This window comes from Heloderma suspectum, chromosome 3, assembly GCF_057233095.1.
Source record: "Heloderma suspectum isolate Gila_16-S chromosome 3, 16-S_ref, whole genome shotgun sequence".
Lineage (NCBI taxonomy): Eukaryota > Metazoa > Chordata > Lepidosauria > Squamata > Helodermatidae > Heloderma > Heloderma suspectum.
In genome coordinates this window covers 142,697,991-142,725,675 of record NC_139460.1, presented here as the reverse complement: position 1 = coordinate 142,725,675, position 27,685 = coordinate 142,697,991, and positions in this window count along the sequence as shown.

Here is a 27,685-nt window from a genome sequence, read left to right as displayed (position 1 = left end):
CATCCCTTTTGCCTGCAGCCCTTCCCACCACTGGAACACGGCCCCTGAAAACTTCTCCAAAGTTGAATTCAGCCCTCATTGAATTCAGAGTGAAAGAGATTCAACACCGCTAGTCTACACTGGTTGGCAGTGGCTCTCCAGGGCTCATACAAGAGTCTTTTTAAGCCCTAGCTTGGGATGCCAGGGATTGAACCTGAGACCTTCTGCATGCAAAGCATCTAACTAGGATGGCCATGGGTCCTATTTTACAGGGGACACTCCTGTATTTGAACGGCCATCAGAAGAGAGTCCTCTGTTTAAAGACGTCCTCTGATTTAAGGGTTGTCCAGTCCAAGCCCAGTTTAAAGATTACCAAAAAAAAAAAAAAAAGAAGGAAGGAAGAGCAGGGGCCTTGAAGTTAGTGCCTGCATAGCAGACTGAAATGGCACTCAGGTCACCTGGTCCCAGTCTTCCTTTCTCTATGGTGAGATGTATTGTATTTCTATTTAAATTATAAACCTTATTTCTACATTTGTGCATGTGCGCGCGCACGCGCACACACGTATACATATTAGGGTATGCAAACTTTATGCAAATTGGTGTCCCCCTTTTTAGATATGCATTTCCTCTCTTTTGGTGACGCATAAGTGGCCACCCTAAGTCTACTGCTGAGCTGAGGCCCTTCCCCAAAAGAAGAATGAAGATTAATAACTGTCACCACATTTCCTATATTGCAGGTTCAAGGTAGTGGGAAGGGCAAGTGAAGCAGGGAGTGCTTAATTATCTCCTTAGTAATCCTTAGCAAGCCCGTCTGAGAGCTGGTTCATATATTAGGTCTACCACACCTGAGCAGCTTGTTGTCACTGCTTGTAAACACCTGAAGCAGGCCTCAGGTAAGTATCTGATTCATTGTCTTCCACTGAAAGAAAGAAAATGTCAAAGTGCTTAACTTTAGTTAGTTCATACCCTATGTTTTCAAAACCTGCTGGTGGTGAGAAGGAGAGAAAAAGCCAATGACTGACATTCTTTATTATATTTCAAGATCTGTTTGATTATGCTCTTCATCTGTTGTGCTAAGAACCAATTTTTCTATGTCTTTTACTCCTGTAAAAATGTGAACCTAAATAATTCTAGGCTGGTAGATTTAATTATTTTCTCACTTAATTCTGTGAATTCTTTCACAGAGTTCAGTAGCTTTACACTTTTTATTTGTACTATTTCCATTTCCTCCCTTAATTTATTCAAAATAAATGTATTTAGAATTGGTCCTTATCCTTAGGAAAAAATTGAATTTATCTCTTTCTTGACTAATATATGTTTTGTATCTATCAATAAATCAATGCAAGTTCATTTGGTGATGTACACATGTGTGGTTGCTATTTAAGTATGCTATTGTATACCAAGGTGGTATTGCTAAATATCATGAGACAACTTGAAGAAATTCACTCTAAAATCTTGTGTCCCATCTCCCCAATCTTTTTTCTAGAAAGCCAGATGGCTGGGCAGCTGGATGCACTAATCTTTTTAACAAGAAGAAGAATTTTGTCTTGCTCTCGTCTCACCCCTCTAAAGGGGATCTCTTTTCACAGTGGGCACACCTCTTTTAATAGCATTATTAGCTCCTTTCACAGTGGATTGAAGGGTTGTTCTTGGCTTTTATAACTATTCAGCCAGCTTTGCCCAAAATAGACCAGGGCTTATTGGGCATCAGTACAAAAGGATGCTGCCATCAGTGCCTCCATAGGTGTTTAGTGCCAGTTTAATTGCTGAGCACAAACTGTCTCTGGAAGCCTTATGCCAGCATGCAAAATGGCTGAAAGAAAAAGGGGGAGAGAGTGAGAGAGGAAGGAATGAAGAAGAAGGAAGGAAGGAAGGAAGGAAGGAAGGAAGGAAGGAAAGAAAGAAAGAAAGAGGAAGAAACCTTCCAACAGCAAATGCAGACATGCATGACAAAGTAAAATTAAAATGCTACTGCGTAAAAAGGAACTGGTTCTAAATCTAACTAAAAGAGATGTTCCAATTCAGGAAAGCTTCAAAGGAAAGCAGCAAGAAAAAGGAAGAGAAGGAAGCATTAAATATTTTTTAAAAAGTTATTGTGTTGAATCATTAGATCATAATTGAAATGGATGATAAATTGGTGCTGGTTTTGACCCATAAAGCCTTAGGCAGCGCAGCCTGATGGAGCATCTCCTTTACACTACAATAATCATCTGAGGCCCTCCTTCAAGAAAATTCACAGATGGAAATGGAGTAGTGCAAACGGCCTCTCAAAATTTTCCACACTGTTTATGGGAAGAGAAATTGGGAGGACAATTTCGCTGAACTTCTCCAGGGGGAGAATAAATTCTCCAACATGTCTGACAGGTAGGGCTCCCCGTTGGCAGGGGTTGTAGAACAGCTTCTTTCTTTTTTCCCCCTAAGGGTTTTCAGTTTTTTGTGCTGCCACTGCAAGTGGCAACAGCATCAACTATGTTGGCAGCCTAACCCCCCATTTTCCAACTTCCACAATGGAGGTGTTGTGTTCAGGGGCAGTGTTGTGTTTGGCTCCAGGGAAGAGGTGGAGCTAGTGCTGTTGTGCCAAAATTAGGGATGGTGGAGAATTTCTCCCCAAAACTTCGGGGGGCCGAGCGCCAACGTGTTCGGCCCCCCGAAGAAGTTTTGGGGAGAAATTCTCCGCACCCCCCCCGGGACGGGACTTACCTTTCCCGAATGTCCCTCCCGGCGGCGGGTCCCGGCGGCGGTTCGTTGGGTCATCGTCAGGGGCGGGTTCCGCCACATCAGGACCGGCTGCCGCCACCGCCATTCCAATAAAAGTAAAAAAAAAAAAAACGCCCCCGTGATAGTCTACGTGACAATTAACGTAGCCTATCATGGCTAGATTTGCAAAGTCAGCCGTGATAGGCTACGTAAATCGTCATGTAGCCTATCACGGTTGACTTTAAAAAAAAAAAAGCACGTACGGCTAATGGCGGCCCCCATAGGGAACCGCCATTCACGTTCCTTATTTGGTCGCTGTAGTCTACGTAAAGATTCACGTAGACTACAGCGACCAAATAAGGAACGCGAATGGCGGCTCCCTATGGGGGCTGCCATTTATGTACGTGCTTTTTTTTTTTTTAAAGTCACCTGTGATAGGCTTCGTGACGATTTACGTAGCCTATCATGGCTGACTTTGCAGATCTAGCCATGATAGGCTACGTTAATCGTCACGTAGCCTATCACGGGGGCATTTTTGTTTTGTTTTTTAACTTCTTATTTCGCGGCCGGGCAAGGCGAGGCGCCTCCTCCCCGGCCTGAATTTCGGCCGGGCAAGGCGGAAAGCCTCCCCCCCGGCCTGAATTTCGGCCGGGCGAGGCGGGAAGCCTCCTCCCCCAGCCTGAACTTCGGGGGGAGAGCAGCAAAGCGCCTCCTCCCCACCGCGAAAAGCTGCGAGACCAGGCAAGTGGCTTTCGTGCACTCCTAGCCAAAATCCATCCTCCAATTTCTTGAAAGATCCCCCCCCAAAAAAAAAGACTTTGCAAATTTCCTGGCTGTGACAACTGAAGTACAAAAATATATATCTGTAACCTAGACATATATTTGTAATATTCCTGTCTATATTTTATATTTTACATTTTATATTTATTATGCTCTATGTTTTTATTGTAATGCGATGTAAATGTGCCATACGATCGATCGATAGATAAATAAATAAATAAATACATAAATACATAAAATCCTTGAAAGAGGCTTCCATGTTTTCTGCCACATTTTCAACATGTTTCATAATTATTCTGAATTTCTTTTGGTGGTGTTTTTGAGCTTACCTAATTACTGTGAGGTGGATGAGGGTGCTGTTTTTTTTTTTCTTTTTCTTTTTCTGCTACACATCTCTCCATTGCTTTATAGCCTTCCAGGCTGTCTACATAGCCTGATTTGAAAAAGCACCTTGGGAGGAGTTACCTCATGGTGTCCTTTTCTGGGCTTTAATTGAAGTGTGGAAAGCCAAGGAGACTATAGGCTGCTGGAGAGATGATTGTACAATGAAAAACAAGACACTCATGCACACCCCTCGGGCACCTCATGAATAAAATAACCCTCAATACAACCCATGAGAATTTCTTCAAAATTTTCTCTTTCTTTGAACTTCTTTTCGAAAGGAATATCTTTTCTATCAAATTGAATGAGAATGGTAAAAAAAAATGTGGGAGAAAATTTCAGCACAGCACTAGTATAAATATGCAAACGGGATCCTGACCAGAAATAGACAGCTTCTTCCATCCTTCATTCCAAGTCATAATCAAAGTGCTAAAGCTTGCTTAAAGACAATTGTGCCTGAGGGCCAGTTTATACAATCAGTGAGATCAAACAGTAAAGTTTTTCTGGACTTTACGACTTCAGGCTGCAGTTGCAGCCCTCTTAAGGGGTTTACTTGAACATGCAGGGGCTTAAAGTGTGCACTTGTATGGGGCCACACACACTAGCCCACTCCATACATCTTGGGGCACACCACCATTGCCCCCCTCATTCCAGACCTTGTCATGTTGAACGTCTGCAAGGGAGTTCTACTCAAATTCACTTGAATGTGAATAGAGCTCTCAACATGATTGGGAACTCTGATGAAGCAGGGTCCACGTTCATGCTGAGGCTTCTACTCAGTAGCCCTTATTAGTACAATGAGTTTCTTGGGAAACCCATTACATGATCAAGTGCTTTTGACATTGTGCAAGTGTTGGCTTCCTCCACTTCTGCAAAGTCAATTGTGCTAGTAGTAGTGCACAGTTGAATTCTTCCCATATCAAGGTAAGAGTCGACTAGGCTGGATGTTGATGTGCTATGTTTCAACATACACAAGACGGGGTTTGTTTCCCTCATTGGGAAGCAGCACACAAACCAACCACACACTCTGTTGAACCTGAAAGGTAGAGACCAGGGAAAGCTTTACCACTTGATATGGCTATTGGCATACATGGCTCTAACGTCATGCCTCACACCTACCAGCTCCTCACAGATCTGTACAGTGCTAACCTCAGTGTTCCTCAAGCACAAAACAGATGCGCTGCAGGAAGGAGCCTGAATAGCAATGGCTCAAGAAGACATAAGCCAATAGATGACTCAAGAAAACTGTTTCAAAACCTCGCATCCATTTCAATTAGTGTCACCCACAGATGCAGAATGGAGATGGGGAGGTATGAAGATGACTAATTGCAAGCTGGACCTATGCCATCCTGACTAGTGAAAGGCAGCTGGCAGAAGCTGCATCCTTTACTGGCCGAGATCGTCACCCAAGAGAGCAGAATGCCAGACAGCCTCAAATCTATGGTCATTCAGTTCTTCTTCTTCTTTTTTAAACCCTAATCTTCAAATTGAGTATCAAAATTCTCATGGGGTTTGGTTATCTTCAAACTACCATGGAGTTTGCTTTTCACAGCCCAAGATGATATCACTTGTCTCCTACATATGGGAGACAAGATGCAGTTTTGAGTTCCCCCTCTGCCAAAGGCCACAAGGTGGAACAGCAGTCCTCCAGCACTATCTTTTGAGATGTACCCTCCAGAAAAGACTGGAGCCACTACAGAATGGTGCCTCCCAGCCTGAGCCCAGCTAGGCAGCCCGGAAGGATGCCATAGCTGACTTGTGGTATTGGAAGCCTTGGAGAGATCCAGCAGAGCTCATCTACCAGGCCAACCAAAGCAGTTTCCATTACAAAACTGGACCAGAAGCTGGATTGGAAATGACCTAAGTACTCAATTTCCATCCAAGAAAAATAATCAAGACCAGGCAAGAACTGCACTAGGCATGGTGTTAATGATTGTCTCCGTTGTAACGGCAGCTACTATTTCAGCTCTGCCATAAGTACCCCAATTTCCAACCTCTGTTTTAGGGGAAAATAACAGAATGGATGGCCAGCTTCAGATACTTGCCATCCAGGCTTTAGTCCTGCATGTGACACTGAGCTGAGACTAGGCTTGCAGCTTTGCTTTATGATATTTGCCTTGTTAGAACAATGGGGGTAATTGCAACCTGTTGACTGTATTAGATCTTTCTGTGAACCACCCTTCCCCCTGACTCATGAAGTACTGGTCACATAATTGAAGGATCTGCCAGGCCTTTATCAGAGTTCTCCATTTCTTCCTAGTAAGGAGATCACAAATTGTAGTGGTAGGTTATTGGCTCTTCAGAATCTTCTCCACGAGGCCCTACATTGCTCCATCAATATACTTATGGCTACACAGAGCCACGGACTGGAGCTTCAACTCTTCTGAAATGTTATCTCCTATTCAGGTACATTGGTACTAGTACAGCATTTGGGTTCCCTGCAAGAGGAAAAAAGGCGGGATATAAATGCAATAAATAAATAAATCATTTAATGTTAATGCAGTGTTTCTCCAATATGCTGAAGTCTTATCTTCCACTCACTCAACATTGGAAACCATCTCTTCATGGATCAACACACAGAACAGGGGTGGGGAACCTTTGGCTCACAGAGGCTTGGGCTTTCTCCATGGGCCCCTTCCACTCCCCAAGCCTTACCCCATGAAAAAGCTACTGGGGGCTTTGGGAGAAGGTGGGGAGAGGAATCCTTTCATTGCCTCTGATCTGGATTCCCCCACACACTGCTCCTCCTCCTCCTCTCAGAGATGGCAAGGGATTCCAGCTGAATGTGCTCTATCCCCTGTCCTCCTTATGTGTGGAAGGCAAGGGACAACAGAGCAGTGGAGCCTAGTGGCTCCGTTTTCAGTGGGGCTCTGAATCCATTCTGGGTTTCAGTCAGAACCAGCCAGAACTCTAAAGGAGCTGTCCAGGGTGCTGAACCCATTTTGGAGATAGGGTTAAGCACCTTGGATAGCTCCTTTAGAGTTCTGGCTGGTCCTGATTGAAACCCGGAATGGATTCACAGCCCCACCGAAATGGGAGCCACCAGCCTCCACTTCAACAGTGGCTGGTGTCACACAGGTGATGCTTTCATGAGCTCCTGCAAGCACCAGCCAAGTGACCTCCACTCACCCATTACCGTCCCTGCCTCTGTGGGGAAGGCAAGGGATGATGGGTGGAGCTGACTCACTGGTCAAACAAGGGAAAGAGGATGGCTGCGGCTGGAACTGATGCTATGAAATGTTAGCACTGCTGACTTACCTGAAGATTCTGGAAGGTGGAAAGTAGGAATGAATTGCCTTATCCATGCAGGTAGATATGCTGGGGCTGAGAAGTCCACAGAAGGAATGAACAGGGTCTGCCTGGCTGGTCCAAGCAGTAGCTGAAAGAGCAGGAACTGAGTGGCTCCCTTCTTTACCCCATCATGTTGAGTGAAATCCTATGCATGTTTACTCAGAACAAGTCACACTAAATTCAATGTGATGTACTTCCCAGTATTTCACTTTAGGATTGCAGCTTGAGTAACTTACAGGGAGTCATGCTCCTGTTCTGTAGGTCTCTCATACACAGCCAGAGGGCCCCTCCATATTTTGAGAACCTCAAATGCAATGAGATCTAAGACAGAATATTTTCCAGTGTTGTAACTTGAAGATTTTCTAAGCTAAAACCTTGGCGCTCCCAATTTCGATATCATAAGTTAGCATTATTAATTTTTAAGTTCGTATTTGAAATAGATTCAGCATATCCAGTCAACAGAAGATACTTAAAGTTATTAGAATTGTGCAACAGATTTTTAAATTTTGAATTAGAGACTCCATAATTGGTTATTTCCATTTAAAAAAAATGGTTAAGAAAAAAGGGCATTAATGTCTTGTTTGTAGGTATGGAGAGTCAGCTCATTCTGCGTATATAATGTCTGGTCTAGACATTATATTGGACATGGCATTCCCATGGCACCTTCCCCTGGGCATATAAGGGTTCAGCACTAACGTATGATGAAAAAGAGAAGCAATTTTGTTTCACTCCCTAGGGCAGGGGTGGATGACTTGTGACCTTGTGACCCTCCAGTTGTTGTTGGACTGCAGCTCCCATCATCCCTTACCACTGGATATACTAAGGCTGACAGGAATTGCAGTCTAACAACATCTGAAGGGCCACAACTTCTGGTTGGCCACCTCTGCCCTAGGGCAATGATACTGGTTTGTAATTTCCAATAGTATTGAAGACACTGGACCACAAAACAAAGGGAGGATTGATTGAAGTTATTTAGGGCACAATGCTATGGCAGCTAGTCAACAGCTAGATGGCCATAGGATAGGTCAGTTCCCAGGAACCGACCTCGCATCCCACACTACAAGTTCAGTTCCCTGAGAACCAACCTCCACCCCCTCCTGTGCCACCTCATAGAGCCCAGATCAGCCCCACACTTGTAAAAGAAGCATGGAGCATCGAAAACGGGGTGTTCCTGGGGGCGGGGCAGGGAGGGTGGAAGTGCTTTTCCAACATTTCTTACGAGTTGTCCAGCATCCCCCCCCATTCCCAAATCAGCTGTCTAGCTGTGAATGCAGGGCAGCTGAAGTGCAGAGGGGACAATCCCCTCTGCACTGCTCTGGCCCTGCATTGGATAGGCGGTCACCTCCGAGTCTGGAGGCGGCCGCCTATCCCCATAGGATTGCGTCATCCTCCGAGAACTGTGCTCCCAACAGATGGAGGGCAGTGCAACCTCAGAAGACCAGCTGCCATGGCACTTTCCAATGGAGTGTGTGTGGGATGGGTGAAACGGCTCAATACCACCAATACTCCCAGCAAGGTTGTAGGAGTGTTTACAGCATAGTCTATGGCCCAACATATCCTGTGGTCCCTGGGATGAGATGGACGGTAACTTAGTTACTGTAAGCTGTTAATAAGAAAATAATATTTCAGTTTGCTTAGATTAGCAGAGATTTCATTGATAGATAGATAGATAGATAGATAGATAGATAGATAGATAGATATTTGGATTAACAGTGTCCAGTAAAGGATATAGACAGGAACTCAAAGGGCTACTTAAGGCACATCATAGGGTAAAGACATGAAGACATACTTGCTGCACAATCCTACGCATGTTGATTCAGAAGAAAGCACCAGTTAATTCAGTTGGGCTCACTCCTAAGTAAGTGTGTATGGGACTATAGGACTGCAGCCTTAGTGAGGGGTTTTTTTGGTTTGGGTTGGGGTTTTTTAAGATTACTCCATATTACTAACTCCTTATGAGATTCCCCTCTCATGGTTTGCCATACCACGGATGTGTGGGGTAAGGGGCTAAAGTTTGAGACAAACGAGTTCAAAGCCCCTTTGGATATGCAAAATTAGTTGTGTGGAACCTGAGGTCATGGCCATTTTCTTTGGGAAAAGGGGGTAATCAAAAGTCTTCAGAATTTGAGTGCAGCATTTTGCAACTCTCGGGTCAGAAAAGGGGGCAAGGTTTATTTTCTTTGAGTGAACTCACAGAGACGCATCACTGCTGCGAACAGCGAACGCACACTGTAAAGAAAGTTGGGTGATTCTATGATCCCTTAGTAATTATGAACAATATCCCTATTATTTTATTACCATAGTATGAGTTGACTAATGATGATGATCAATCCATTTCAAATGTTTCCTAGCCTTTAAGGAATAGTGCAATTTAAGTTTACTATCTACACACTCATTGTCTTGTATTACAATGCACACTCCTTGGAATTCTTATTGAATAACCAATAAACCTCAGGCAGTAAGAGTGTACCATTGTGTGTTGTAAAATATAAAGGATTTCTCCTCTCTGACTGCCACTCATCTATGAACTCTACATCATACTGTTCTGAGAGGCTGTAAGCACAACTGGAGTTCAGTAATAGGAGAGCTGTTTACTGGGTATTGAGTATGTGCACAGAAATACCTATACAACTACACCTCAGTTAGGAGCTCACATTTACTTCAGGAGCTCAGGTTAAGTTCAGTCCCTAAGAACACCATTAGTCACATGCAAAACTTGCAGGAGGAATTTCATTATCAGATCTGTGTCCCTATCCATAAAGGAACAAATCAGTAGGGATGTCAGAGAATTCTGCTACGGATCTCAGTGAGGCTGAATCCATGATTCAGTGTGAAATCCAGTGTGAAATCCACGGCGGAAAGAAGCCCCCCGCCCCACCACCCCGCGAAAGGTGCACAAAATGGAGCACTTACCTGGTGCCGTTTGCACTGCTTTGCGAATGGCGGACACATCTGCAGCCACCATTCGCTTCCCCATTTAGGCCGTGATAGGCTATGTAAAAATTTATGTAGCCTATCATGGCAAAAAAAGGGAACACAAATGGTGGCCTCCGTAGCCGCTGCCATTTGCGTTCCTTTTTTTTGCCGTGATAGGCTACGTAAATATTTACGTAGCCTATCACAGCCAAAAACATGAACGCAAATGGCGGCTGCCGTAGCTGCCACCATTTGCGTCTGCAGGCTCCACACGCCTGCAAATGCACCCGGCCGGCGGCTCTGCAGAGTTGCCGCGAAGCAGAGCCGGCTGGGTTAGGATTTCAGGGGGAGGTGCAGAGCGCCTCCCCCCACACCACGAATCAGCCCTGCGAAAAGGTAAGTGACTTTCGCACATCCCTACAAATCAGTTTGCCCATCTCTGTGTTGTTCACCTCCTATGGTTCACTGCTTATTCAAATGTTTTGAAGTAATCTAGGCTAAGTATTTCTCCTGTTTTCAGTGCTGATTATGCTTATGATTATGGGCAAACCCTGATCTTGTCAAATTTCTTGGTTTTCCACTACAAAGCTTATTCGGCCCTGGTTCCATATGAGTTTCTTTTTTACTGTATGTATTTTCCCATATGTATTTTGGGTACATTTTTCAAATGTATACATTTTTGAGTCCATTTTTCAAATGTACGTATTATGTATATAAATAGATATTGAATAAAGCATGTTTGGGCACATTTTAGAAATGTGCAGAGTCCTCATGCATTTTTCAAATGTGTGCATGCTATCTAACACTTTTCTTTTTTTCTTTTTCAGGATGCATTGCAAGCCCAGTGACCACAATTGCATCCAGTTCTAGAATGGCTGCCTTTAAAAAAAATGTCTTTACGACAGGTAATAGGCATTCCAAGTAGTCAGAGAGCCCAGCTGCTGGTGCAGATCCTGCTGCATAAGCTCAGAATGAGGCCCATGGGGGCAACCATCCTTTTTTCCATACACTGTCCCTAGGAGGGATGTCATGTCATTACATCCTATCACTCCCAGGGGAATTTGCGACCCCATTTTGACTGTATACAGCAGCAGCCATAACAGAAGCTTTGCAAGCAAAGCAAAGCAGCCAGGCTTTGTAGCAACTTCGAGCTGCTATCACTTTTTTTTCTTTTTCTTTTTAAAAGAAGAGAAAATGTCTTTAAAAACAGCCCTTGTACCATTTCCTAACAAAGTACTTTTAAAAATTAGACTTCCAAACAGAATAAAAAAAAAATTGCACATTAATGTGGAGGCAGGAGGGAACGGACTTAATGGACTGCCTCTTCCCTCTCCTGCCACCCAGAGCAGCTGCACCCCACTCAGCTGACCACCAGCAGAGAGGGCCACAGTTGCTCTTGGCAGCAGGATGGGAAGACTTCAGGAAAGTAGCGGGGGCCACCACACTTGCCCGACTTGGCATACACCAAGTCAGGCAAGAGCTGGAGCTTGTAAACTAGTGTCCGGGGTGGGGGGCGAACTGGCAGGAACAAGGGATGTGTAAACTCACCCCCGTCCAGGTTCTCTGGACACCCGCCCAGCCCCAGCCCTGCTCGCCAGTTCCTGGACTGCACTTAGGGATGTCAGAGAATTCCGCGACGGATCTCGGTGAGGCCGAATGCCAGTGCATTTGGCCCCCCGAAATCTGTCGCGGAACGAAGCCCCCACCCCCCCACCCCACGAAAGGTGCACGGGACAAAGTCCCTGCCGCCCCCACCCCACGAAAGGCGCACAAAACGGAGCACTTACCTGCTCCCGTCCATGCTGCTTTGCGAATGGCAGCTGTCCTGCAGCTGCCATTCGCTTCCTCCTCTCAATAGCCATGATAGGCTATGTAAATACTTACGTAGCCTATCACAACTAATGCAGGGATGCCATTTGCGTCCCTGCAGAGGCCATGATAGGCTACATAAGTATTAACGTAGCCCATCATGCCAGGGGGGAAAAAAACCCAGCGTACACAAATGGCGGCTACTGCTATTTGCGTACACTGGGGTTTTTCCCCCTGCCGTGATAGGCTACATAAATATTTATGTAGCCTATCACAGCTCAATACAGGGACGCAAATGGCGGTGGCTACAACAGCCACCATTTGCGTCCCGGAAGGGCTGCCCAGTGGCCGGATGCTCCAAGCTGTGGAGCGGAGCCGGCTGGGCAGGATTCCGCGGGGAGGGACGTAGCGCCTCCCCCCCCGGTTGAGGATTCCAGGGGGAGGGATGGAGCGCCTCCCTCCCACCGCGGATGCCCCTGCGCGGAGCCAGGTAAGGGATTCGTACAACCCTAACTGCGCTCGAGCCACTCCCATGCTTGGCGAGCAGCCTGTACTCACCCCAGCAGCCTCATCGAGCTCCGTGGTTATAGACTTGTTTGCTTATGTCATTCTCTAAAGCTGGAGTGGGCAAGTCATCCTCACCATTGGCTATGCTGGCTAGGGTGAATGAGAGTTGTAGGCCATAACATCTGGAGGGCCACAAGTTTCCCACCCCTGCTTTAAAATGCCATGCACAATAATGATGCAATAAAATCAACATAATGATCAACTATACATACATTAATTTTCTACCCAACATGAGCTGGTGGGGGGTAAACACAGTACAAGATAGATAATTATCTGCTACATTCAAGAGGATAAACATTATTTAAAAAAAAATGTTTTGGGATCGCTTTCATCTTGAGTACCTCTTTTTCAAAGACTTAATTCCAGGGCTTGAAATGCTCCCCTTTCCTTTTAGGCAAGTGTTTTTGAGCCTAGCTCAGGAGAACCAGGCCATCATGTAGCATCACTCACTCCAAGGATAGAATGGGGGGGGGAGTAATGGGGGGTGATATCATGACGTTCCTGATAGGAGTGCTACCCAGGGGTGACAGAGAAATCTGCAATGGAATCAAATGAGTTCAGATTTCTAAGAATCCAACCGGTGGGTTCTGCAGCGGACCAGCTTTTCCCAAGTTGTGTGGATTCCGCAGACATACAGACTTAAAAAAACCCAAAACCCTTTCCAAAATTTTATGCAAATTTAGTCATAGAAACATACGGATGATTAAAAAACACTGGCCAAAAATGTGCATTTTTTCCCATAGGTTAAAGCCTAAAAATGTGCATTGGGGGAGGTGATTTGCACATTTTGGGGGGATTTGCACATTTCTGCAAGTCCAGATTTGCAAAAAATTGGGAAATTGGGGGAGAAAATCAAATGTATTTATTTATTTAAAATGTTCCTTGGCCACCTTTCTGCCTGGCCGGCTCTGCTCTGCAGTGGCTCTGCAGAGCAGCTGGCCAGGGCCGTCCGCAGCCGGAGTTCCGGCCGCGGACGAGCTGCTGCAGACACCGTAGTGGCTGCAGACACCGTAGTGGCTGCCATTTGTGTCCAGCCAGGCTGCCGTGATAGGCTACGTAAGTATTTACATAGCCTATCACGGCAAGCCAAGCAAAAAAAATGGCGTACACAAATGGTGGCGGCTATGGCGGCCACCATTTGCGTTCCCTATTTTTTGCCATTTTAGTCTACGTAAATATTTACGTAGGCTATTACAGTGAAAAAAAGGGGAATGCAAATAGCATAGTGGGCGCCATATTTACATAGGCTAAAACAGTGGGGGGGGAAGGAACGCAAATAGCGCCCACTACGCTATTTGCGTTCCCCTTTCTTTTGCCGTAATAGCCTAAATAAATATTTACGTAGGCTAAAATGGCGAAAAATAGGGAACGGAAATGGCGGCTGCTGTAGCTGCCATTTGCGTATGCCATTTTTTTTTTTTTTGCTTGGCTTGCCGTGATAGGCTACGTAAATACTTACGTAGCCTATCACGGCAAAGACCAGGATGCAAATGGGGGCCGCGAAAAGGCCAGCCGTCGCCGGAGCCACCGCCATCCAGAACATCCGCCCCAGGTAAGCCTCGTCCCGGGGGGAATCCACGGGGGGGCAGGGGGACAGGCAGGCCATTCTGCCACGGATTTCAGGGGCCAAATGCCAGTGCATTCAGCCTCACTGAAATCCATGGTGGAATTATATGATCGAATCGGCTCACCCCCACCAATACTTGGGCGGCCGCATTCTGCACAAGCTGGAATTTCTGAACCGTCTTCAAAGGCAGCCCCATGTATAGAGCATTACACTAGTCCAGTCTGGACATGACTTCTGTGTGGATAACTGAGGCAAGGTCCATCCTCTCCAGATAGGGCCACAGTTGGTGTACCAGCCTAAGCTGGTAAAAAAGCACTCCTTGAAAAGATTCCACCAATGAGTGCACAATGGAACAAAATGCACCTTACGATCTGTGAAACACAGACTGAATGGATTTTCCAAAATCCGTACATCCCTAGTGCTACCCCCACCACTTGCTGTGCCTATTAAACAAGTTTTAATTTTATAAGCAAAGGGGGTGAAGGAAGGGAAGAAAAAGCTATCACATTCTGGTAGCTTTAGTCATTTCCAATCTTGATCTCTTTTTTATACCATTAGGACTTCATAATTCAAATGAGTTTGTCACTCATTTTAAGTCCACTCAGCAAAACCATACAAATGCTGAACTTGGACTGTGTGTGGGGGAGAGAAGTACATTAGCAAATAAAAACTAGAACCACTTTGCATGCCATTTAAATCGGTATTCAAATGGAAGACAATGGGAAATAGCTATAGCCTATTCTTGCTTATGAGATCTGACAGCTAATAGCATTAGGACTTCCTTGCTCAATGACATTTATTGTATCGGAAAAGTTAATATCTTCCTCTAACTTCTCAAACTATTGAGAAATAGCCATGCAGTATATGCTGCCTTGCCATTAGTGGCTTACACCAAGATAGGGTTATGCATAGTTATGCCCTTGATTTCAATACACTTACTATGTATTTAATGCAATACAATCTATTTAATACAATACTAAATCCAACCTATTCAGTATTGGATTTAGGCCAATAACCCCTCTGTTAAGACAGTTATGTATGTGATTAAGAGCAATCCTATAGCTCCTAGATGGTGTCTGAAGAGCCATAGAATGATGGGGATCATCCCCTCCCCACAAGGTCACAGACAGAGCTACAACCTTTGGGTGGAGAATCCAAGTGGAGATTCCCCCCTCTCCAAGTTATAGGGATGTATGAAAGTCACTTACCGTTTCGTCGATCTGATTCGCGGTGGGGGGGAGGCGCTCTGTCCCTCCCCCCGGAATCCTTGATGGGGGGAGGTGCTCCGTCCCTCCCCCCGGAATCCTGCCCGGCCAGCTCCGCTCCACGGGGATTCCATGGAGCCGCCAGCCAGCTCTGCCCACAGCCGGACATCCGGCCGCTGGGCAGCAGGGACTCAAATGGCAGCGGCTGTAGCTGCCACCGTTAGCGTCCCTGTACTTAACTATGATAGGCTACATAAATATTTACATAACCTATCACAGCAAAGTAAAAAAAAAATGCATATGCAAATGGCAGTGGCTATGGTGGCCGCCATTTGCGTTCGCTATTTTTAGCCGTTCTAGCCTACATAAATATTTATGTAGGCTAGAACGGCTAAAAATAGCGAACGCAAATGGCAGTTGCCGTAGTCGCCACCATTTGCGTTCGCTGTGCCCAGCAGCGGCTGCCCCGCCCCTGCCACCGCGGCCCCCACCCCCGCTGCCCCTGCCGCCCCCACCGCCGTACCTGCTGCCCCCGCTGCCACACCTGCTGCCCCTGCTGCCACACCTGCCGACCTGCCGCCACACCTGCCGCCGCCGACCCTTCCGCCGACCCTTCCGCTGCCCCCCACCATCGCACCTTCTGCCCCCGCCCCCGCCACCAAGGCACCTGCCGCCCATGCCCCTTCCGCCAACTCCGCCCCTTCCACCGACGCCGCCCCTTCTGACGCCCCCGACGCCGCACCACTGCCGAAGCCGCCGCATCTGCCACAGGTAAGCTCCATCCCGGGGGGTTCCACGGGGCAGGTGGGGGGACAGGAGTCCATTCCACCATGGATTCCAGGGGGCCAAATGCCAGTGCATTCAGCCTCACTGGAATCTGTGGTGGAATTCTCCACCATCCCTACCCAGTTACCGCAGAAAGTCCCATGGTGGCTCCTCTCCCAGAAGAGGATGGAGAGGGAAAGAAGGTGGCAACCCAGTGGGCCGGGAGAAGGAAGAGGAGAGGCAACGGATCTGCCAACTTCTTTTCAATGCTAATACTAATAAGTATATATGCATATGAGAAGTAGGGAAGACACCCTGAGGCACCTGTATCATAAAGAGTCAATGAACTGGCCTACCTATTATTGCCATCTGGCTTTGGAGAATGGAGGAGGGCCCTGTAAGCCTCTAGCCCATTGAATGTTGACAAGAAGGGATGGGTTGGGCCTCCCTCAGCCTACCTTCACAATAGGCAGGCTATGAATAGCCCAGATGAGCCCATGGTGATCTGGTGGTTAGAGCCAGGGTAGAACTGCCCAGTCCAGGGGACATTAGCAAAAATCTCTTGGAGCTAGAAGGTGCTCAGAGGTATCCCAGGTTTATTATCCATTGCAGAACTTTCCTATTCATCATAAATAAAACTGTGAAACTTAACCCAAAGAATAGCCTTGGGTCTCCATTCATTCTCGGAGGGGAGGGGGGATGACAATCCTAGAGGCATCTTATCTGCTAAGGAAGTGGGGCTGGTTCTTGATTTTCATAGCCAAAACCTCTGTCAAGATCTGGGTGATTATGGGGAGACCATGCCTTGACAGCTGCTTATGGGCTTGAGTGCCAGTGGCTGCTTTTCATCTTCCAAGGTAGACTGGTACAGCCATGGTTCATACACAGACACAACCCTTTGAATGCAGCTTACCTTCTGTGCCCACCTGCTTGGATGCAGAAGGCACCATGTACTATTTCTAGCATTACCCAGATAGTAGTGCTTGGGGTGGGGGGACCCTGGATAACTGCTGCTAGTTAAAATAGATGGGACTCTACTAGATAGACCAATATTGAATCATATTTGTCCAGGATTAAACTATTGTTATTTCTGTTTGCTTTGTCTTATGCAGAAAGCAATGACTACCCAGCTTTAGGAACTTCAACGATCATGGAAAATGGGGTCAGTCAAGATTAGGGATGGCGGAGAATTCCGCCACAGATTCCAGTGAGGCTGGATTCTTTAGAATCCAGCTCCCCAGAATCCGTGGCGGAATGGCCTCCTGCTCCCCCACCCCCCCGCGGAATCCCCCTGGGACGGCACTTACCTGGGGTGGATTCAGGGCCGGCGGTAGCAGCAGCGGCTGGTCTCCTGGCCTGCCGCAGCAGGGCTGCTGCCACCGCCATTGCCATCCTTGGACCGTGATAGGCTATGTAAGAATTTACGTAGCCTATCACGGCTAACCTGAAAAAAAAAAAACCAACCCCGCAGCGTATGCAAATGGCGGCGGCTATGGAGGCCGCCATTTGCGTTCCCTATTTTTCACTGATTTATCTTACATAAATATTTACGTAGGCTGGAACGGCGAAAAATAAAGGAATGCAAATAGCGTCCACTACGCTATTTGCATTCCCCCCTTTTTTTGCCATTTTATCTTACATAAATATTTACGTAAGATAAATCAGGGAAAAATAGGGAATGCAAATGGTGGCCGCCATAGCCGCCACCATTTGCGTATGCTGCTTTTTTTGAGGGGGGGTTGAGGTTAGCCGTGATAGGCTACATAAATTCTTATGTAGCCTATCACAGCTGTCTGGCTGGATGCAAATGGCGGCCGCTATGGCGGCTGCCATTTGCGTCCACACCAGGCTGTCAGCGGCCAGAAATCCAGCTGTGGATGGCCCTGGCCAGCTTCTCTGCAGCCCGGCAGTGGAGCGGAGCCGGCCATCGAGGATTCCGGGGAAGATGGACGGAGTGCCTCCCCCCCCACTGCGAATCAATCTGTGAAAAGGTAAATGAGTTTTGTACATCCCTAGTCAAGGTGTGACAGAAAGCTAAAGGGTCAGGAACCTACTATCCAGTTCAATTTGTGAAAAGGGGAACCTGCACTAGGTTTGTGTGAGGAGCTGATGGTGTAATGTGGGGCAGTGAGGTCAAATACGATTCAAGGGAAGTGAAGAGTACATGATAGCCTGAGTGATGCCAGCATGCTGAGGGAGAAGGAGCTTATAGATACTTCAGTGCATAGCTTCTAGCTGTATGTGTTTTTATTCTGTCACTGAGTTATGGGCCTTCACAGAAATTGCAGTAAACATTGCAGTAAAGTGAAGGACTTGAGCACTGAAGTTAATGTAGGAGTAAAGTATGACAGTTTGAAAAGACAGATGTATCGCAAACATGCTTCCTTCCTAGTGCATCATCTCTGAAATCTTCTTTATCCGCCTTTGAGTCAAGAACTGCAGAAACACAAGAGATGATTCAGACATTATGAATATTTTCTTCTGATATGCAACCTTAACCCTATTATACTGAGTGAGAACATGAGTCAATCAAGCCCCATATTGCCTACCTTGACTGGTAGCAGACAGATTCAGGCAGATCTCTCTCCACCCCTGTTACCTGAGAGCATATCAAGCCTGAGCCAAGCCACATAGGCAGTTGTCAGAGGGGAATCAGAGCCAAGAAGGCCATATTGCTCAGGCAAGGAAGGGCCCAGTCCAAATAGGAAGCCTCAGTGCCCAGGCCCAGGGGTGTGTGTGGAGCCTGTCCAGAGCCTGAGAGGATCCCACTACCAGAAGATATTTAAAACTGTAACACTGACAGCTTGCCACTTGGGGCAATCGCACACACACATGGAGAACAACGGGGAAATTGTCCCTGACCCAAGAAAACAATATGAAAACATATTTCACAGTATGTTTCATATTGTGAAAACAATATGAAAGGTGGGTAAAGCAATACAATCCAAAGACCACCACTCAACTCTACTGTCATATATCATCAAGTATTTTGAAACAAGCAAAACTAAAACACAAATGGTTTTAACATCTGGTTTTGGCAGAACACTATCCTTAATTCAAGATAGGGAATGATACATGTAATCACGAATATATACAGTGGATAATAATTCTACCTGCCAGGTGCATTTCATAGGAACATAGGAAGCTGCCTTATATTGAGTCAGGCCATTGGCCCATCTACTAGGGATGTACGAAAGTCACTTACCGTTTCGTGGATCTGCTTCGTGGTGGGGGGAAATCTGTTCCATTCCTCCCCTCCGGAAACCTCAACCGGCCGGCTGTGCTCCGCGGCGGCTCCACAGAACAGCTGGCAAGGCCCAGGCCAGAGCCATCCGCAGCCAGATTTCTGGCCGCGGAGGGCTCTGGGTAAAAAACAAAAACAAAAAAACCACATACGCAAATGGCGGCTACGGCCACCGCCATTTGCATTCCTTATTTTTAGCCGTCTTAGTCTACGTAAATATTTACATAGACTATTACGGCGAAAATAAAGAGGAACGCAAATAGCGCCCACTACACTATTTGCGTTCCAATTTATTTTGGCTGTAATAGTCTACGTAAATATTTATGTAAACTAAGATGGCCAAAAATAAGGAACGCAAATGGCGGCAGCCGTAGCCGCCGCCATTTGCGTACGCGTTTTTTTTTTATCCTGCCATAATAGGCTACATAGATACTTACGTAGCCTATCACGGCCTCCGCAGGGATGCAAAAGGCGTCCCTGCGTTAGCCGTGATAGGCTACGTATGTATTTACATAAATATGTATTTACATAGCCTATCACAGCATGAAAGAGGAAGCGAATGGCAGCCGCAGGACGGCCGCCATTCGCAAGTCGGTGCCGACGGGAGCAGATAAATGCTCCATTTGGTGCTATTTTCGTGGGGTGGGGGCTTCGTGCCGCCTGACTTTCATGGGTTGGGGGAGGCGGGGGCTTCATTCGGCGATGGATTTTGGGGGGCCGAATGCATTTACATTCGGCCTCACTGGGATCCATCATGGAATTCTCTGAAATCCCTACATCTAGCCCAGTATTGTTGACCAGGGCTTCAGGCAGGATTCTTTCCTCAACCTACCTGGAGGTGCTGGGGATCGAAGCTGGGACCTTCTGCATGCAACACCTGTGCTCTGTCACACTGAGCTATGGGCCCACTTGTTCTATTGCCCAAATGTTGCAAATAGTGGATCAGCTACTCCAAAGTAGGGATGTACGAAAGTGACTTACCTTTCACGGATTATGTCGATGGTGGGGGGGAGGCATTCCATCCCTCCCCCCAGAATCCTGGCTGGGACGGAGGTGCTCCGTTCCTCCCCCCGGAATCCTCAAACGACTGGCTGTGCTCCGCGGCAGCTCCGCGGAGCAGCCGGCCAGGCCCGGCCCGGCCAGGCCAGAGCCATCCGCAGCCGGACTTCCAGCCGCGGAGGGCTCTGGGTAAAAAACCAAAACAAACAACAAACAAACAACCGCGTACACAAATGATGGCAGCTACGGCCGCCGCCATTTACGTTCCTTCTTTTTGGCCTTCTTAATCTACATAAATATTTACGTAGACTATGACGGCGAAAATCAAGGGGAACGCAAATTAGGTAGTGGGTGCTATTTGCGTCCCTTCTTCATTCACTGTTTTAGCCTACATAAATATTTACTTAGGCTAAAACGGAAAATCAAAAAGGGACGCAAATAGCGCCCACCACGCTATTTGCATTCCCCTTGATTTTCGCCGTCATAGTCTAGGTAAATATTTACGTAGATTAAGATGGTAAAAAGAAGGAACGCTAATGGCGGCAGCCATAGCCACCGCCATTTGCGTACACATTTTTTTTTTAAACCCACCCCCAACCATGATAGGCTACGTAAAGATTTACGTAGCCTATCACGTCTTTTTTTTTTTCTTCTTCACAAGCCTGGAAATGGCAGCGGTGGCGGTAACTGGTCGGAAGACTGCCCGCCGCCGCCACTGCGACCAGAGCCGCCACCACCCGGAAGATCCGCCCCAGGTAAGTCTTATCCCGGGGGGGATCTGCAGGGGAGCGGGGGGGGTGGCAGGCCATTCCGCCACAGATTTCGGGGGGCCGAATGCACTGGCATTTGGCCTCACCGAGATCCATGGTGGAATTCTCTGACATCCCTATTCCAAAGTATGATAGGACAAGTCAGGCTTGCGTAGATCAAGACTCATGTTGTTAAGGTAAACAATAACCAAAACCAATGTAAGTTTCTCTGTAAACCACCCTTCCTCATCCTGGCACCTTCAGTTACATTGGGCTGCAACTCACATTGACATGATTATAGGGATGGGGGAGAATTTCTCCTCGAAACTTCAGGGGGCTGAGTGCCAACACATTCGGTCCCCCAAAATTGGTGGGGAAATTCTCCGCCGCCCCCCGCCCCCACGCCGGGATGGGACTTACTGTAGCCGAACGTCCCTCTCAGCGGCGGGTCCCAGCGGTGGTTCGGCAGCGGTTCGTGGGGGGCGGGGGCCGGTCTCCCGACTGGCTGCCACCGCCGCCATTGCAAAAAAAAAAAGTAAAGTAAAAAAAAAAAAAAAAAAAAACCCTTGATAGGCTACATAACGATTAACGTAGCCTATCACAGCTAGATTTCCAAAGTCAGCCGTGATAGGCTACGTAAATCGTCACGTAGCCTATCACGGGTGACTTTGAGAAAAAAAAAGCGCGTACGCAAATGGCGGTAGCCCATGGGCGCCGCCATTTGCGTTCCTTATTTTGGCATGTCTAGTCTACGTAAAGATTTACGTAGACTACGGCAAAAATAAGGGAACGCTATTTGCGTTGCCCTTATTTTCGCCATAGTCTACGTAAATCTTTACGTAGACTACAGGGACCAAATAAGGAACGCGAATGGCGGCTCCCTATGGGGGCCGCCATTTGCGTACGCGCTTTTTTTTTTCAAAGTCACCCGTGATAGACTACGTGATGATTAACATAGCCTATCACGGTTGACTTTGCAGATCTAGCTGTGATAGGCTACGTTAATCGTTACGTAGCCTATCACAGGGGCGTGTTTTTTTTTCTTTTGAAGTTCGCGGCCGGGGAGACAGGGTGCTTCTCCCCGGCCTGAATTTTGGCCGGGCGAGGCAGGAAGCCTCCCCCCCCGGCCTGAACTTCGGGGGGAGCAGTGAAGCGCCTCCCCCCCACCGCCAAGCAAGCTGCGAGACCAGGTATGTGACTTTTGTGCATCCCTAGTGTGTGTGTGTTTTACTTTTTTTTTCACGGCCGGGTAGACGGGACGCTTCTACCCGGCCTGAATTTCACCGGCGAGGGATGGGGCGCCTCCCCCCCAGCCTGAATTTCAGCCGGGCGAGGTGGGGCGCCTCCCCCCCTCACCTGAACTTCGGGGGGAGAACCGAAGTGCCTCCCCCCCACCGCGAAGCAAGCTTCAAGAACAGGTAAGGGACTTTCGTCCATCCCTACGTGATTAGTCTTAAAACATTTAGAATGGCCATGCTGGCTAGAGGTTCTGTAGGTTATAGTCCAACTTATATGGAGGGATTGGGAAAGGCTGCTGTAGCCAACTCTTCCCCAGAATGTTCTGCTCATCAAAGCTAAGCCTTGTGAAATGTGGTGTAGTGGTTACAGTCTCATACTAGGATTGGTGAAACCAAGGTTCAAATCCCCACTCATCCATGAAAATCTCTATGTGTTCTTGTGCCAGTCCTACTGCCTCAGCCTAACCTACCTCCCAGGGTTGTTGCTGTGAAGATAAAGGAGGGGAGAACCATGCACTCCTCCTTTGCCTCCTTGGGGAAAGGTTAAAAAGGTAAAGGTGTCCCCAACCAGTCGTGTCCGACTCTAGGGTGTGGTGCTCATCTCCATTTCTAAGCCGAAGAGCCAGCGCTGTCCGACGACACTTCCGTGGTCATGTGGCCAGCATGACTGAATACCGAGGTGCATGGAATGCTGTCACCTTTCCCGCCAAAGTGGTACCTATTTATGTACTTGCAATTTCTTGCTTTCGAACTGCTAGGTTGGCAGGAGCTGGGACTGAAGACGGGAGCTCACTCCGTCACGCAGCACTCGGGTCTCGAACTGCTGTCCTGCCGACCTTCCGGTCTGCAGTTCAGCGTCTTAACCACTAAGCCACCGCGGCGGGGAAAGGTTAGGTATACCTATAATAAATACATTTTGTGAGCTTGTTTTTCTCTCAAGTTACACTTCCTTTAAGACTACACATGTGACAAGTAATTTGCACATTGTGTTCATTAGGACTGCCAATTGAATAAGAATGTTTAGTTAATTAATAACTATCCCCCTTGTAACCAATTCATTAGCTAATCAGTTCATTTAAATATTTAATACATATAATTAATATATATAATTTGAACATTAACAAAAACTTAAATATAGGCTCCTTTTTGAGATACTGAAGGACACGTGACCCAACTACCACCCATGGTTACAAAGAAAGGCCATCTTAACAGTTCCTTTTTTATTTCGTATTACAGTAACACATCAGAAACAAAACAGTTTTCAAAAATTCATAAATCCACTGGTTAAAATATTGCACTCACTGAGTAAAACTGGTCTGCACTAAACTAACTAAAGTTATAGGCTGCAATCCTATACACACTTACCAGGGAGTATGTCCCATTAAATTCAATGGAGCGTACTTCTGAGTAGCCATTTTCCACAGGGTAGCACTGTTGATTAATCTGCTGATTAAACTTTGTAGGCCTAATGTTCATCACAAACAAATCATCTCATGGTGAGTCTTTAAACTTTTAGAACATTCTTATCAATAGGCAGTTTTTTCTCCTCTAGTGTATCCTAGGGATGATCAAACTGGTCAATTTCAATTCTGCTGTTTTTCTCCCTCCCACCCCCAGCATTAAGTTCTTTCTTTGCAATATTTTTCTAAAACATCAGCATGAAAATGTACTTTCATGCACATTTCTCCTAATGTATGCATTTTGGTACATAGTCTTCCATATATGCACATTCTTGTATGCACTTCTCCAAATAAACACATTGTTTTCCAAGCATTTCCTCCTACCATGTGCATTTTGGTGTGCATTTTCTCCTAATATTTGCATTTTAAAAAACAAACTGTGAACTGTATCGCGAAATTTGGAAAAGTGAGACTATTATAATTCACCAGTTCGTGTGGAGGTTCAGAAAGTGTAAATTTGGTACGTTCGCATTAAAATGCAAACCAAATGAAGTTCTCACCGATTCCTAGTGTGACCATGCCAGAATCTCCACTTTAGAATTCATTCACAGCACAATCCTATGCTTGCTTACTCAGAAGTAAGTCCTGTTGTGTCCAATGGTGTGTACTTCAGGTAGGTGAGCATAGGATTGCAGCCTCAGAGGTATCTGGTGCATGTGAAGTTTAAGACACTTAAGATACTTTGCATCTTGATTCTGACGGCTGCTCAATAACCCTACTCCATTTACCCCCCACTCCCTGAAAGTACTGTGACGTGTTGTCTCCACAGTTCAGATTTTATGATGGGGGTCACAAGCTGATGTTTGTGGCCTGTGTTATTTCCCACTTATCTCTGCTACACTACAAAGGGATTGCTTCCAGCTTCAAGGAAAATGAATTACTTCTGCATTTTATATCTCTGCAAAGTGTTCTTACAGCACACAGTGGAGCAATTTGAGAAGAACCTAAAGGGTAATTCTGATTTGACCCTTTTGGTTTTTCTTTTGTGTTTCCATTTTAGGATATTGGATGTGAAAATATTCTGTATATTTTTCCCAGGTCACTGAAAGTAAATCTACTATGATGTAGTAGTATAATTAGAATTGTATATCTAATATCAATTATTTTTTTTGTATATTATCTATACTAGAAATAATGAGTATGAGACATCCAGAGTTATTTTAAATCCCATTGACCCCACTTGGAAAGTGAAGCACAATAGACAGAGATTCAGCTAGGAAGATAAGTGTCAGCATGACGAACCAGTCTTTTTTTCCAGTCCCAGCCCCTTTTGCACATGTTCACTCATATAACTCTATTCCATCCCATTACCACATTTTAAAAACCTGCTTGAAAATTCACACTCAAAGATATTGAAGGCTCAATCCTATGGCCTCTAGACAGTGTCTAGATGGCCATAGAATTTTTGTTTTCTGAGAACCGACCTTGGAGCCAGCACTCTGAGGTCTGTTCCCAGAAAACCACCTCCCCTTCCTCTCTCCCACCACCTTGTAGGCTCCACAGTTTGTCCCTGGCTTCATGCTCGCAAGAGCAGTGTGGAGCAGCCGAAAAGGGGGCATTCCTGGGGATGGGGAGGGGAGAGGACAGCAGAAATGCTATTATGAAGCTTCCTATGCACTGTTCGGCCTCCCCCCCTGCTCCAAGGTGCCCTGGCTAGACAGCCGAAATCCGCCATCTAGCCACAAATGCAGGGCAGCTGGAGCATGGACGAGAAACCCCCGCCATGCTCCACGTGCCCTGCATTGGATAGTCAGTCACCTCAGAGTTTGGAGGTGGCCAACTATCCCCATAGGATTGCACATTTAAAATTAGGGGTGTACGAAACATACTCACCAGTCCACCGGGGGTGTCCACGGGAGGGGGGGAGGTGATCCTTCCCTCCCCCTGGAATCCTCCCCGGCTGGCTCCACTCTGCGGTGTGTCCGCGGAGCTGCCGGCTTGGCCCGTCCACAGGATTTCCGGCTGCTGCCACGCAAATGGCATCCGGTGTAGCAGACGCCATTTGTGTCTATCTTTTGCCATGATAGGCTACGTAAATCTTTACGTAGCCTATAACGGCAAAGAGCAGGGACGCAAATGGCATAGTGGATGCTATTTGCGTCCCTGCTCTTTGCCATGATAGGCTACATAAATCTTTACATAGCCTACCACAGCAAAAGGCAGGGACGCAAATGGCGTCCACTATGCCAGACGCCATTTGCGTCCAAAGACAGGCAGCAGCGGATGGCAGCGGATGGACGGTGGCAGGTAGGATCTGGCCGTCGCGGATTCCCCCGGGTGGCGGAGATGAGTCTTTCATTCCACCATGAACTCTGGGGGGCCGGATTCTGAGAATCTGGCCTCATTGGAATCCGTGGTGGAAATCTCTGCCATCCCTATTTTAAATACGTTACTAAGGTGGCGACATTTAATCAACTAAGGAAGCAATCCTATGGCCACTGGTCAGTGGCTAGACAGCCATAGGATATGTGGGTTTCCAAGAACTGACCTCGGAGCCCATGCTCCGACGTCAGTTCCCAGAGAGCCGACCTTCCCCCCCTCCTCACACTGCCTCGCAGGCAGCTTGGAATGGCCCTATGTTCAGAAGAAGAGTGCAGAGCAGAGAGAATGGGGCATACCAGGGGACATTCCTGGGCAGGGAAGGCAGAAATGCAGGTATGACACATCCTACGTGTTGTCCAGCACCTGCCTCCCCTGCTCTGCCTTCCCACAACTAGACAGCTGAAATCGTCTGTCTAGTCACAAATGCAGGGCGGCTGAAGTGTGGAGGGGATGATTCCGTCCGTGCTTCTCCTGCCCTGCATTGGATAGGTCGTCGCCCCAAGTTCGGAGGTGGCCACTTACCCCCATAGGATTGTGTCCTAAGGATTTTATCCTATGCATATTTAGACAGAAAAAAGTCCTGTAACTCCCAGTATTTCCCAGCTGGCCATGCACACTGGAGAATGTTGGAATTTTTAGGACTTCTTCCTGTCTAAACATACATAGGTTTGCACTAAGAGATCCAGGCTGAACCTCTCCCCTTCCTGCCCACTAGCACACACCATTCCCATCCCCCCACCCCACGGAGAATTCCGCCACGGATTCCAGTGAGAATTCCAGTGATCTAAAGAATCACCCTGGAATCCGTTGCGGAATGGCCTCCTGCCCCCCAGCCCCTCCGCAGAATCCCCCCGGGATGGCACTTACCTGGGGCGGATGCAGCGGCAGTGGCGGTGGATGCGGCAGCAGCGGCGGAGGATGCGGCAGTGGCGGCAGCTGCGGCGGCTGGTCTCCTGGATAGCCATGGCAGGGCTGCCACCACCGCCATTGCTGTCCTTGGACCGTGATAGGCTACGTAAGAATTTACATAGCCTATCACGGCTGACGTCAAAAAAAACCCCAAAACACGCAGCGTACGCAAATGGCAGCGGCTACGGTGGCTGCCATTTGCTTTCCCTATTTTTCGCTGACTTATCTTACGTAAATATTTACATAAGATAAAATGGCGGGGAAAAAAGGGTAACACAAATAGCGTAGTGGACGCTATTTGCATTCCCCCTTTTTTCGCTGTTTTATCTTACGTCAATATTTACATAAGATAAGTCGGCAAAAAATAGGCAACACAAATGGCGGCCGCCGTAGCCATACGTAGCTGCGTGTTTTGTTTTGGTTTTTTGACGTTAGCCATGATAGGCTACGTAAATTCTTACATAACATATCACAGCTGCCTAAGTGGATGCAAATGGCGGCCGCTACGAGGGCCGCCATTTGCGTCCGCACCAGGTCATCCACGGCCAGAAATCTGGCTGCGGACGGCCCTGGCCGGCTGCTCCGCCGCCTGGCTGTGGAGCAGAGCCGGCCGTTGAGGATTCTGGGGGGAGGACTGGCTCGCCTCCCCCCCTGTCGAGGATTCCGCGGGGAGGGACGGAGCAAAGGTAAGTGAGTTTCATACATCCCTACACCCCACCCTTCTCTTACAAGGTCACTGTTGCAAACTTGAAAAGAGGGGCCACTATGGAGGTTTCCACAGCTTATGGCAATGGGGAAATCCTCTTC